The sequence below is a fragment of the Sceloporus occidentalis genome, unplaced genomic scaffold (genome assembly GCF_023333645.1).
Source record: "Sceloporus occidentalis isolate IW3139 unplaced genomic scaffold, rSceOcc1.0.p SCAF_8, whole genome shotgun sequence".
NCBI lineage: Eukaryota > Metazoa > Chordata > Lepidosauria > Squamata > Phrynosomatidae > Sceloporus > Sceloporus occidentalis.
In genome coordinates this window covers 40,399,661-40,414,776 of record NW_028316988.1, presented here as the reverse complement: position 1 = coordinate 40,414,776, position 15,116 = coordinate 40,399,661, and positions in this window count along the sequence as shown.

The window sequence follows — 15,116 nt, the reverse complement described above, 5'->3', positions numbered from 1 at the left end:
CAATGATTCTCTATGGACAATTAATCCGCATTATTTCCTATGGGCGAGCAATTTCTTATCTTTCCCTGTGGGCAGGTAAATACTATGTTTCCCAAAGAGCAAGCAATCTCCCATTAATCTCTATGGGCAAGAAATAACCATTATTTCCTATGGGCAAGCAATTTCTTATGTTTCCCTAAGGTCCGGTAAATACTATGTTTCCCAAACGGGAAGCAATCTCCAATGATTCTCTAATGGCAAGCAATCTCCATTATTTCCTATGGGCAAGCAATCTCCAATGATTCTCTAAGGGCAAGCAATATCCATTATTTCCTATGGGCAAGCAATCTCCAATGATTCTCTATGGGCAAGCAATCTCCATTATTTCTTATGGGCAAGCAATCTCCAATGATTCTCTAAGGGCAAGCAATCCCTATTATTTCCTATGGGCAAGCAATTTCTTATCTTTCCTTATGTTCAGGTAAATACTATGTTTCCCAAAGGGCAAGCAATCTCCACTGATTCTCTATGGGCAAGCAATCCGCATTATTTCCTATGGGCAAGCAATTTCTTCTCTTTCACTATGCTCAGGTAAATACTATGTTTCCCAAAGAGCAAGCAATCTCCCATTAATATCTATGGGCAAGAAATAACCATTATTTCCTATGGGCAAGCAATTTCTTATGTTTTCCTAAGGTCTGGTAAATACTATGTTTCCCAAACGGGAAGCAATCTCCAATGATTCTCTACTGGTAATCCATCTGCATTATTTCCTATGGACAAGCAATTTCTTATCTTTCCTTATGGTCAGGTAAATACTATGTTTCCCAAGGGGCAAGCAATCTCCCATGAATCTCTATGGGCAATAAATAACCATTATTTCCTATGGGCAAGCAATTTGTTATGTTTCCCTACGGTCAGGTAAATACTATGTTTCCCAAAGGGCAAGCAGTCTCCAATGATGCTCTATGGGCAAGCAATCTCCATTATTTCCTATGGGCAAGTAATATCCAATGATTCTCTATGGGCAAGCAATCTCCATTATTTGCTATGGGCAAGTAATATCCAATGATTCTCTATGGGCAAGCAATCTCCATTATTTCCTTTGGGCAAGCAATTTGTTATGTTTCCCTACGGTCAGGTAAATACTATGTTTCCCAAAGGGCAAGCAGTCTCCAATGATTCTCTATGGGCAAGCAATCTCCATTATTTCCTATGGGCAAGTAATATCCAATGATTCTCTATGGGCAAGCAATCTCCATTATTTGCTATGGGCAAGTAATATCCAATGATTCTCTATGGGCAAGCAATCTCCATTATTTCCTATGGGCAAGCAATTTGTTATGTTTCCCTACGGTCAGGTAAATACTATGTTTCCCAAAGGGCAAGCAGTCTCCAATGATTCTCTATGGGCAAGCAATCTCCATTATTTCCTATGGGCAAGTAATATCCAATGATTCTCTATGGGCAAGCAATCTCCATTATTTCCTATGGGCAAGTAATATCCAATGATTCTCTATGGGCAAGCAATCTCCATTATTTCCTATGGGCAAGTAATATCCAATGATTCTCTATGGGCAAGCAATCTCCATTATTTGCTATGGGCAAGCAATCGCCAATGATTCTCTATGGGCAAGCAATCCCCATTATTTTCTACGGGCAAGCAATTTCTTACCTTTCCCTGTGGGCAGGTAAATACTATGTTTCCCAAAGAGCAAGCAATCTCCCATTAATCTCTATGGGCAAGAAATAACCATTATTTCCTATGGGCAAGCAATTTCTTATGTTTCCCTAAGGTCCGGTAAATACTATGTTTCCCAAAGGGCAAGCAATCTCCAATGAATCTCTATTGGCCAGCAATCTCCATTATTTCCTATGGGCAGGCAATCTCCAATGATTCTCTATTGGCCAGCAATCTCCATTATTTCCTATGGGCAGGCAATCTCCAATGATTCTCTATTGGCCAGCAATCTCCATTATTTCCTATGGGCAGGCAATCTCCAATGATTCTCTATTGGCCAGCAATCTCCATTATTTCCTATGGGCAAGCAATCTCCAATGATTCTCTACTGGCAATCCATCTGCATTATTTCCTATGGGCAAGCAATTTCTTCTCTTTCCTTATGGTCAGGTAAATACTATGTTTCCCAAGGGGCAAGCAATCTCCCATGAATCTCTATGGGCAAGAAATAACCGTTATTTCCTATGGGCAAGCAATTTGTTATGTTTCCCTATGGTCAGGTAAATACTATGTTTCCCAAAGGGCAAGCAATCTCCAATGAATCTCTATGGGCAAGCAATATCCATTATTTCCTATGGGCAAGCAATCTCCAATGATTCTCTATGGACAAGCAATCCCCATTATTTCCTATGGGCAAGCAATTTCTTATCTTTCCCTGTGGGCAGGTAAATACTATGTTTCCCAAAGAGCAAGCAATCTCCCATTAATCTCTATGGGCAAGAAATAACCATTATTTCCTATGGGCAAGCAATTTCTTATCTTTCCTTATGTTCAGGTAAATACTATGTTTCCCAAAGGGCAAGCAGTCTCCAATGATTCTCTATGGGCAAGCAATCTCCATTATTTCCTATGGGCAAGTAATATCCAATGATTCTCTATGGGCAAGCAATCTCCATTATTTCCTATGGGCAAGTAATATCCAATGATTCTCTATGGGCAAGCAATCTCCATTATTTCCTATGGGCAAGTAATATCCAATGATTCTCTATGGGCAAGCAATCTCCATTATTTGCTATGGGCAAGCAATCGCCAATGATTCTCTATGGGCAAGCAATCCCCATTATTTTCTACGGGCAAGCAATTTCTTACCTTTCCCTGTGGGCAGGTAAATACTATGTTTCCCAAAGAGCAAGCAATCTCCCATTAATCTCTATGGGCAAGAAATAACCATTATTTCCTATGGGCAAGCAATTTCTTATGTTTCCCTAAGGTCCGGTAAATACTATGTTTCCCAAAGGGCAAGCAATCTCCAATGAATCTCTATTGGCCAGCAATCTCCATTATTTCCTATGGGCAGGCAATCTCCAATGATTCTCTATTGGCCAGCAATCTCCATTATTTCCTATGGGCAGGCAATCTCCAATGATTCTCTATTGGCCAGCAATCTCCATTATTTCCTATGGGCAGGCAATCTCCAATGATTCTCTATTGGCCAGCAATCTCCATTATTTCCTATGGGCAAGCAATCTCCAATGATTCTCTACTGGCAATCCATCTGCATTATTTCCTATGGGCAAGCAATTTCTTCTCTTTCCTTATGGTCAGGTAAATACTATGTTTCCCAAGGGGCAAGCAATCTCCCATGAATCTCTATGGGCAAGAAATAACCGTTATTTCCTATGGGCAAGCAATTTGTTATGTTTCCCTATGGTCAGGTAAATACTATGTTTCCCAAAGGGCAAGCAATCTCCAATGAATCTCTATGGGCAAGCAATATCCATTATTTCCTATGGGCAAGCAATCTCCAATGATTCTCTATGGACAAGCAATCCCCATTATTTCCTATGGGCAAGCAATTTCTTATCTTTCCCTGTGGGCAGGTAAATACTATGTTTCCCAAAGAGCAAGCAATCTCCCATTAATCTCTATGGGCAAGAAATAACCATTATTTCCTATGGGCAAGCAATTTCTTATCTTTCCTTATGTTCAGGTAAATACTATGTTTCCCAAAGGGCAAGGAATCTCCAATGATTCTCTATGGCCAAGCAATCCGCATTATTTCCTATGGGCAAGCAATTTCTTCTCTTTCACTATGCTCAGGTAAATACTATGTTTCCCAAATGGCAAGGAATCTCCCATGAATCTCTATGGGCAAGAAATCCCCATTATTTCCTATGGGCAAGCAATTTCGTACCTTTCCTTATGGTCAGGTGAATACTATGTTTCCCAAAGGGCAAGCAATCTCCAATGATTCTCTATGGGCAAGAAATCACCATTATTTCCTATGGGCAAGCAATTTCTTATCTTCCCCTATGGGCAGGTAAATACTATGTTTCCCAAAGGGAAGGAATCTCCCATGAATCTCTATGGGCAAGAAATAACTATTATTTCCTATGGGCAAGCAATTTCTTATGTTTCCCTGCGGTCAGGTAAATACTATGTTTCCCAAAGGGCAAGCAATCTCCAATGAATCTCTATGGGCAAGCAATCTCCATTATTTCCTATGGGCAGGCAATCTCCAATGATTCTCTATGGGCAAGCAATCTCCATTATTTCCTATGGTCAGGCAATCTCCAATGATTCTCTATGGGCAAGCAATCATCATTATTTCCTATGGGCAAGCAATCTCCAATGATTCTCTATGGGCAAGCAATCTCCATTATTTCCTATGGGCAAGCAATCTCCAATGATTCTCTATGGGCAATCAATCTCCATTATTTCCTATGGGCAAGCAATCTCCAATGATTCTCTATGGGCAAGCAATCTCCAATGATTCTCTATGGGCAAGTAATCTCCATTATTTCCTATGGGCAAGCAATCTCCAATGATTCTCTATGGGCAAGCAATCTCCATTATTTCTTATGGGCAAGCAATCTCCAATGATTCTCTATGGGCAAGCAATCCCAATTATTTCCTATGGGCAAGCAAGTTCTTATTTTTCTTAGGTTCAGGTAAATACTATGTTTCCCAAAGGGCAAGCAATCTCCACTGATTCTCTATGGGCAAGCAATCACCATTATTTCCTATGGGCAAGCAATTTCTTATGTTTCCCTATGGTCAGGTAAATACTATCTTTCCCAAAGGGCAAGCAATCTCCAATGAATCTCTAAGGGCAAGCAATCTCCATTATTTCCTATGGGCAGGCAATCTCCAATGATTCTCTATGGGCAAGCAATCTCCATTACTTCCAATGGGCAAGCAATCTCCAATGATTCTCTATGGGCAAGCAATCTCCATTATTTCCTCTGGGCAAGCAATCTCCAATGATTCTCTATGGGCAAGCAATCACCATTATTTCCTATGGGCAAGCAATTTCGTACCTTTCCTTATGGTCAGGTGAATACTATGTTTCCCAAAGGGCAAGCAATCTCCAGTGATTCTCTATGGGCAAGCAATCAACATTATTTCCTATGGGGAAGCAATTTCTTATCTTGCCCTATGGGCAGGTAAATACTATGTTTCCCAAAGGGCAAGCAATCTCCCATGAATCTCTATGGGCAAGAAATAACCATTATTTCCTAGGGGCAAGCAATTTGTTATGTCTCCCTACGGTCAGGTAAATACTATGTTTCCCAAAGGGCAAGCAGTCTCCAATGATTCTCTATGGGCAAGCAATCTCCATTATTTCCTATGGGCAAGTAATATCCAATGATTCTCTATGGGCAAGCAATCTCCATTATTTCCTATGGGCAAGCAATCTCCAATGATTCTCTATGGGCAAGCAATCTCCAATGATTCTCTATGGGCAAGTAATCTCCATTATTTCCTATGGGCAAGCAATCTCCAATGATTCTCTATGGGCAAGCAATCTCCATTATTTCCTAAGGTCAGGCAATCTCCAATGATTCTCTATGGGCAAGCAATCATCATTATTTCCTAAGGGCAAGTAATATCCAATGATTCTCTATGGGCAAGCAATCTCCATTATTTCCTATGGGCAAGCAATCTCCAATGATTCTCTATGGGCAATCCATCCGCATTATTTCCTATGGGCAAGCAATTTCTTATCTTTCCTTATGGTCAGGTAAATACTATGTTTCCCAAGGGGCAAGCAATCTCCCATGAATCTCTATGGGCAAGAAATAACCATTATTTCCTATAGGCAAGCAATTTCTTATGTTTCCCTATGGTCAGGTAAATACTATCTTTCCCAAAGGGCAAGCAATCTCCAATGAATCTCTATGGGCAAGAAATAACCATTATTTCCTATAGGCAAGCAATTTCTTATCTTTCCTTATGGTCAGGTAAATACTATCTTTCCCAAAGGGCAAGCAATCTCCAATGAATCTCTAAGGGCAAGCAATCTCCATTATTTCCTATGGGCAGGCAATCTCCAATGATTCTCTATGGGCAAGCAATCTCCATTATTTCCTCTGGGCAAGCAATCTCCAATGATTCTCTATGGGCAAGCAATCCCCATTATATTCTATGGGCAAGCAATTTCTTATCTTTCCCTGTGGGCAGGTAAATACTATGTTTCCCAAAGAGCAAGCAATCTCCCATTAATATCTATGGGCAAGAAATAACCATTATTTCCTATGGGCAAGCAATTTCTTATGTTTCCCTAAGGTCTGGTAAATACTATGTTTCCCAAACGGGAAGCAATCTCCAATGATTCTCTAATGGCAAGCAATCTCCATTATTTCCTATGGGTAAGCAATCTCCAATGATTCTCTACTGGCAATCCATCTGCATTATTTCCTATGGACAAGCAATTTCTTATCTTTCCTTATGGTCAGGTAAATACTATGTTTCCCAAGGGGCAAGCAATCTCCCATGAATCTCTATGGGCAAGAAATAACCATTATTTCCTAGGGGCAAGCAATTTCTTATGTTTCCCTATGGTCAGGTAAATACTATGTTTCCCAAAGGGCAAGCAATCTCCAATGAATCTCTATGGGCAAGCAATCTCGATTATTTCCTATCGGCAGGCAATCTCCAATGATTCTCTATGGGCAAGCAATCATCATTATTTCCTATGGGCAAGCAATCTCCAATGATTCTCTATGGGCAAGCAATCATCATTACTTCCGATGGGCAAGCAATCTCCATTATTTCTTATGGGCAAGGAATCTCCCATGAATCTCTATGGGCAAGAAATCCCGATTATTTCCTATGGGCAAGCAATTTCGTACTTTTCCTTATGGTCAGGGGAATACTATGTTTCCCAAAGGGCAAGCAATCTCCAATGATTCTCTATGGGCAAGCAATCACCATTATTTCCTATGGGCAAGCAATTTCTTATCTTGCCCTATGGGCAGGTAAATACTATGTTTCCCAAAGGGAAGGAATCTCCCATGAATCTCTATGGGCAAGAAATAACTATTATTTCCTATGGGCAAGCAATTTCTTATGTTTCCCTGCGGTCAGGTAAATACTATGTTTCCCAAAGGGCAAGCAATCTCCAATGAATCTCTATGGGCAAGCAATCTCCATTATTTCCTCTGGGCAAGCAATCTCCAATGATTCTCTATGGGCAAGCAATCACCATTATTTCCTATGGGCAAGCAATTTCGTACCTTTCCTTATGGTCAGGTGAATACTATGTTTCCCAAAGGGCAAGCAATCTCCAGTGATTCTCTATGGGCAAGCAATCAACATTATTTCCTATGGGGAAGCAATTTCTTATCTTGCCCTATGGGCAGGTAAATACTATGTTTCCCAAAGGGCAAGCAATCTCCCATGAATCTCTATGGGCAAGAAATAACCATTATTTCCTAGGGGCAAGCAATTTGTTATGTCTCCCTACGGTCAGGTAAATACTATGTTTCCCAAAGGGCAAGCAGTCTCCAATGATTCTCTATGGGCAAGCAATCTCCATTATTTCCTATGGGCAAGTAATATCCAATGATTCTCTATGGGCAAGCAATCTCCATTATTTCCTATGGGCAAGCAATCTCCAATGATTCTCTATGGGCAAGCAATCTCCAATGATTCTCTATGGGCAAGTAATCTCCATTATTTCCTATGGGCAAGCAATCTCCAATGATTCTCTATGGGCAAGCAATCTCCATTATTTCCTAAGGTCAGGCAATCTCCAATGATTCTCTATGGGCAAGCAATCATCATTATTTCCTATGGGCAAGTAATATCCAATGATTCTCTATGGGCAAGCAATCTCCATTATTTCCTATGGGCAAGCAATCTCCAATGATTCTCTATGGGCAATCCATCCGCATTATTTCCTATGGGCAAGCAATTTCTTATCTTTCCTTATGGTCAGGTAAATACTATGTTTCCCAAGGGGCAAGCAATCTCCCATGAATCTCTATGGGCAAGAAATAACCATTATTTCCTATAGGCAAGCAATTTCTTATGTTTCCCTATGGTCAGGTAAATACTATCTTTCCCAAAGGGCAAGCAATCTCCAATGAATCTCTAAGGGCAAGCAATCTCCATTATTTCCTATGGGCAGGCAATCTCCAATGATTCTCTATGGGCAAGCAATCTCCATTATTTCCTCTGGGCAAGCAATCTCCAATGATTCTCTATGGGCAAGCAATCCCCATTATATTCTATGGGCAAGCAATTTCTTATCTTTCCCTGTGGGCAGGTAAATACTATGTTTCCCAAAGAGCAAGCAATCTCCCATTAATATCTATGGGCAAGAAATAACCATTATTTCCTATGGGCAAGCAATTTCTTATGTTTCCCTAAGGTCTGGTAAATACTATGTTTCCCAAACGGGAAGCAATCTCCAATGATTCTCTAATGGCAAGCAATCTCCATTATTTCCTATGGGTAAGCAATCTCCAATGATTCTCTACTGGCAATCCATCTGCATTATTTCCTATGGACAAGCAATTTCTTATCTTTCCTTATGGTCAGGTAAATACTATGTTTCCCAAGGGGCAAGCAATCTCCCATGAATCTCTATGGGCAAGAAATAACCATTATTTCCTAGGGGCAAGCAATTTCTTATGTTTCCCTATGGTCAGGTAAATACTATGTTTCCCAAAGGGCAAGCAATCTCCAATGAATCTCTATGGGCAAGCAATCTCGATTATTTCCTATCGGCAGGCAATCTCCAATGATTCTCTATGGGCAAGCAATCATCATTATTTCCTATGGGCAAGCAATCTCCAATGATTCTCTACGGGCAAGCAATCATCATTACTTCCGATGGGCAAGCAATCTCCATTATTTCTTATGGGCAAGGAATCTCCCATGAATCTCTATGGGCAAGAAATCCCGATTATTTCCTATGGGCAAGCAATTTCGTACTTTTCCTTATGGTCAGGGGAATACTATGTTTCCCAAAGGGCAAGCAATCTCCAATGATTCTCTATGGGCAAGCAATCACCATTATTTCCTATGGGCAAGCAATTTCTTATCTTGCCCTATGGGCAGGTAAATACTATGTTTCCCAAAGGGAAGGAATCTCCCATGAATCTCTATGGGCAAGAAATAACTATTATTTCCTATGGGCAAGCAATTTCTTATGTTTCCCTGCGGTCAGGTAAATACTATGTTTCCCAAAGGGCAAGCAATCTCCAATGAATCTCTATGGGCAAGCAATCTCCATTATTTCCTATGGGCAGGCAATCTCCAATGATTCTCTATTGGCAAGCAATCTCCATTATTTCCTATGGTCAGGCAATCTCCAATGATTCTTTATGGGCAAGCAATCTCCATTATTTCCTATGGGCAAGCAATCTCCAATGATTCTCTATGGGCAAGCAATCTCCAATGATTCTCTATGGGCAAGTAATCTCCATTATTTCCTATGGGCAAGCAATCTCCAATGATTCTCTATGGGCAAGCAATCTCCAATGATTCTCTATGGGCAAGTAATCTCCATTATTTCCTATGGGCAAGCAATCTCAAATGATTCTCTATGGGCAAGTAAACTCCAATGATTCTCTATGGGCAAGCAATCCCAATTATTTCCTATGGGCAAGCAATTTCTTATCTTTCCTTAGGTTCAGGTAAATACTATGTTTCCCAAAGGGCAAGCAATCTCCACTGATTCTCTATGGGCAAGCAATCCGCATTATTTCCTATGGGCAAGCAATTTCTTCTCTTTCACTATGGTCAGGTAAATACTATGTTTCCCAAATGGCAAGGAATCTCCCATGAATCTCTATGGGCAAGAAATCCCCATTATTTCCTATGGGCAAGCAATTTCGTACCTTTCCTTATGGTCAGGTGAATACTATGTTTCCCAAAGGGCAAGCAATCTCCAATGATTCTCTATGGGCAAGCAATCACCATTATTTCCTATGGGCAAGCAATTTCGTACCTTTCGTTATGGTCAGGTGAATACTATGTTTCCCAAAGGGCAAGCAATCTCCAGTGATTCTCTATGGGCAAGCAATCACCATTATTTCCTATGGGGAAGCAATTTCTTATCTTGCCATTTGGGCAGGTAAACACTATGTTTCCCAAAGGGCAAGCAATCTCCCATGAATCTCTATGGGCAATAAATAACCATCATTTCCTATGGGCAAGCAATTTGTTATGTTTCCCTACGGTCAGGTAAATACTATGTTTCCCAAAGGGCAAGCAGTCTCCAATGATTCTCTATGGGCAAGCAATCTCCATTATTTCCTATGGGCAAGTAATATCCAATGATTCTCTATGGGCAAGCAATCTCCATTATTTGCTATGGGCAAGTAATATCCAATGATTCTCTATGGGCAAGCAATCTCCATTATTTGCTATGGGCAAGCACTCTCCAATGATTCTCTATGGGCAAGAAATCCCCATTATTTTCTAAGGGCAAGCAATTTCTTATCTTTCCCTGTGGGCAGGTAAATACTATGTTTCCCAAAGGGCAAGCAATCTCCCATTAATCTCTATGGGCAAGAAATAACCATTATTTCCTATGGGCAAGCAATTTCTTATGTTTCCCTAAGGTCCGGTAAATACTATGTTTCCCAAACGGGAAGCAATCTCCAATGATTCTCTATTGGCAAGCAATCTCCATTATTTCCTATCGGCAAGCAATCTCCAATGATTCTCTACTGGCAATCCATCTGCATTATTTCCTATGGGCAAGCAATTTCTTATCTTTCCTTATGGTCCGGTAAATACTATGTTTCCCAAGGGGCAAGCAATCTCCCATGAATCTCTATGGGCAAGAAATAACCATTATTTCCTATGGGCAAGCAATTTCTTATGTTTCCGTATCGTCAGGTAAATACTATGTTTCCCAAAGGGCAAGCAATCTCCAATGAATCTCTATGGGCAAGCAATCTCCATTATTTCCTATGGGCACACAATCTCCAATGATTCTCTAAGGGCAAGCAATCTCCATTATTTCCTATGGGCAGGCAATCTCCAATGATTCTCTATGGGCAATCAATCATCATTATTTCCTATGGACAAGCAATCTCCAATGATTCTCTATGGGCAAGCAATCTCCATTATTTCTTATGGGCAAGCAATCTCCAATGATTCTCTGAGGGCAAGCAATCTCCATTATTTCCTATGGGCAAGCAATCGCCAATGATTCTCTATGGGCAAGCAATCCCCATTATTTTCTACGGGCAAGCAATTTCTTATCTTTCCCTGTGGGCAGGTAAATACTATGTTTCCCAAAGAGCAAGCAATCTCCCATTAATCTCTATGGGCAAGAAATAACCATTATTTCCTATGGGCAAGCAATTTCTTATGTTTCCCTAAGGTCCGGTAAATACTATGTTTCCCAAAGGGCAAGCAATCTCCAATGAATCTCTATTGGCCAGCAATCTCCATTATTTCCTATGGGCAGGCAATCTCCAATGATTCTCTATTGGCCAGCAATCTCCATTATTTCCTATGGGCAAGCAATCTCCAATGATTCTCTACTGGCAATCCATCTGCATTATTTCCTATGGGCAAGCAATTTCTTCTCTTTCCTTATGGTCAGGTAAATACTATGTTTCCCAAGGGGCAAGCAATCTCCCATGAATCTCTATGGGCAAGAAATAACCATTATTTCCTATGGGCAAGCAATTTGTTATGTTTCCCTATGGTCAGGTAAATACTATGTTTCCCAAAGGGCAAGCAATCTCCAATGAATCTCTATGGGCAAGCAATATCCATTATTTCCTATGGGCAAGCAATCTCCAATGATTCTCTATGGACAAGCAATCCCCATTATTTCCTATGGGCAAGCAATTTCTTATCTTTCCCTGTGGGCAGGTAAATACTATGTTTCCCAAAGAGCAAGCAATCTCCCATTAATCTCTATGGGCAAGAAATAACCATTATTTCCTATGGGCAAGCAATTTCTTATCTTTCCTTATGTTCAGGTAAATACTATGTTTCCCAAAGGGCAAGCAATCTCCAATGATTCTCTATGGCCAAGCAATCCGCATTATTTCCTATGGGCAAGCAATTTCTTCTCTTTCACTATGCTCAGGTAAATACTATGTTTCCCAAATGGCAAGGAATCTCCCATGAATCTCTATGGGCAAGAAATCCCCATTATTTCCTATGGGCAAGCAATTTCGTACCTTTCCTTATGGTCAGGTGAATACTATGTTTCCCAAAGGGCAAGCAATCTCCAATGATTCTCTAAGGGCAAGAAATCACCATTATTTCCTATGGGCAAGCAATTTCTTATCTTCCCCTATGGGCAGGTAAATACTATGTTTCCCAAAGGGAAGGAATCTCCCATGAATCTCTATGGGCAAGAAATAACTATTATTTCCTATGGGCAAGCAATTTCTTATGTTTCCCTGCGGTCAGGTAAATACTATGTTTCCCAAAGGGCAAGCAATCTCCAATGAATCTCTATGGGCAAGCAATCTCCATTATTTCCTATGGGCAGGCAATCTCCAATGATTCTCTATGGGCAAGCAATCTCCATTATTTCCTATGGTCAGGCAATCTCCAATGATTCTCTATGGGCAAGCAATCATCATTATTTCCTATGGGCAAGCAATCTCCAATGATTCTCTATGGGCAAGCAATCTCCATTATTTCCTATGGGCAAGCAATCTCCAATGATTCTCTATGGGCAATCAATCTCCATTATTTCCTATGGGCAAGCAATCTCCAATGATTCTCTATGGGCAAGCAATCTCCAATGATTCTCTATGGGCAAGTAATCTCCATTATTTCCTATGGGCAAGCAATCTCCAATGATTCTCTATGGGCAAGCAATCTCCATTATTTCTTATGGGCAAGCAATCTCCAATGATTCTCTATGGGCAAGCAATCCCAATTATTTCCTATGGGCAAGCAAGTTCTTATTTTTCTTAGGTTCAGGTAAATACTATGTTTCCCAAAGGGCAAGCAATCTCCACTGATTCTCTATGGGCAAGCAATCACCATTATTTCCTATGGGCAAGCAATTTCGTACCTTTCCATATGGTCAGGTGAATACTATGTTTCCCAAAGGGCAAGCAATCTCCAGTGATTCTCTATGGGCAAGCAATCAACATTATTTCCTATGGAGAAGCAATTTCTTATCTTGCCCTATGGGCAGGTAAATACTATGTTTCCCAAAGGGCAAGCAATCTCCCATGAATCTCTATGGGCAAGAAATAACCATTATTTCCTATGGGCAAGCAATTTGTTATGTTTCCCTACGGTCAGGTAAATGCTATGTTTCCCAAAGGGCAAGCAATCTCCAATGATTCTCTATGGGCAAGCAATCATCATTATTTCCTATGGGCAAGCAATCTCCAATGATTCTCTATGGGCAAGCAATCCCCATTATTTTCTACGGGCAAGCAATTTCTTACCTTTCCCTGTGGGCAGGTAAATACTATGTTTCCCAAAGAGCAAGCAATCTTCAGTGATTCTCTATGGGCAAGCAATCAACATTATTTCCTATGGGCAAGCAATTTCTTATGTTTCCCTAAGGTCCGGTAAATACTATGTTTCCCAAACGGGAAGCAATCTCCAATGATTCTCTACTGGTAATCCATCTGCATTATTTCCTATGGGCAAGCAATTTCTTATCTTTCCTTATGGTCAGGTAAATACTATGTTTCCCAAGGGTTAAGCAATCTCCCATGAATCTCTATGGGCAAGAAATAACCATTATTTCCTAGGGGAAGCAATTTCTTATGTTTCGCTATGGTCAGGTAAATATTATGTTTCCCAAAGGGCAAGCAATCTCCAATGAATCTCTATGGGCAAGCAATCTCCATTATTTCCTATGGGCAAGCAATCTCCAATGATTCTCTATGGACAATTAATCCGCATTATTTCCTATGGGCGAGCAATTTCTTATCTTTCCCTGTGGGCAGGTAAATACTATGTTTCCCAAAGAGCAAGCAATCTCCCATTAATCTCTATGGGCAAGAAATAACCATTATTTCCTATGGGCAAGCAATTTCTTATGTTTCCCTAAGGTCCGGTAAATACTATGTTTCCCAAACGGGAAGCAATCTCCAATGATTCTCTAATGGCAAGCAATCTCCATTATTTCCTATGGGCAAGCAATCTCCAATGATTCTCTAAGGGCAAGCAATATCCATTATTTCCTATGGGCAAGCAATCTCCAATGATTCTCTATGGGCAAGCAATCTCCATTATTTCTTATGGGCAAGCAATCTCCAATGATTCTCTATGGGCAAGCAATCCCTATTATTTCCTATGGGCAAGCAATTTCTTATCTTTCCTTATGTTCAGGTAAATACTATGTTTCCCAAAGGGCAAGCAATCTCCACTGATTCTCTATGGGCAAGCAATCCGCATTATTTCCTATGGGCAAGCAATTTCTTCTCTTTCACTATGCTCAGGTAAATACTATGTTTCCCAAAGAGCAAGCAATCTCCCATTAATATCTATGGGCAAGAAATAACCATTATTTCCTATCGGCAAGCAATTTCTTATGTTTTCCTAAGGTCTGGTAAATACTATGTTTCCCAAACAGGAAGCAATCTCCAATGATTCTCTACTGGCAATCCATCTGCATTATTTCCTATGGACAAGCAATTTCTTATCTTTCCTTATGGTCAGGTAAATACTATGTTTCCCAAGGGGCAAGCAATCTCCCATGAATCTCTATGGGCAATAAATAACCATTATTTCCTATGGGCAAGCAATTTGTTATGTTTCCCTACGGTCAGGTAAATACTATGTTTCCCAAAGGGCAAGCAGTCTCCAATGATGCTCTATGGGCAAGCAATCTCCATTATTTGCTATGGGCAAGTAATATCCAATGATTCTCTATGGGCAAGCAATCTCCATTATTTCCTATGGGCAAGCAATTTGTTATGTTTCCCTACGGTCAGGTAAATACTATGTTTCCCAAAGGGCAAGCAGTCTCCAATGATTCTCTATGGGCAAGCAATCTCCATTATTTCCTATGGGCAAGTAATATCCAATGATTCTCTATGGGCAAGCAATCTCCATTTTTTCCTATGGGCACGTAATATCCAATGATTCTCTATGGGCAAGCAATCTCCATTATTTCCTATGGGCAAGTAATATCCAATGATTCTCTATGGGCAAGAAATCCCCATTATTTTCTATGGGCAAGCAATTTCTTATCTTTCCCTGTGGGCAGGTA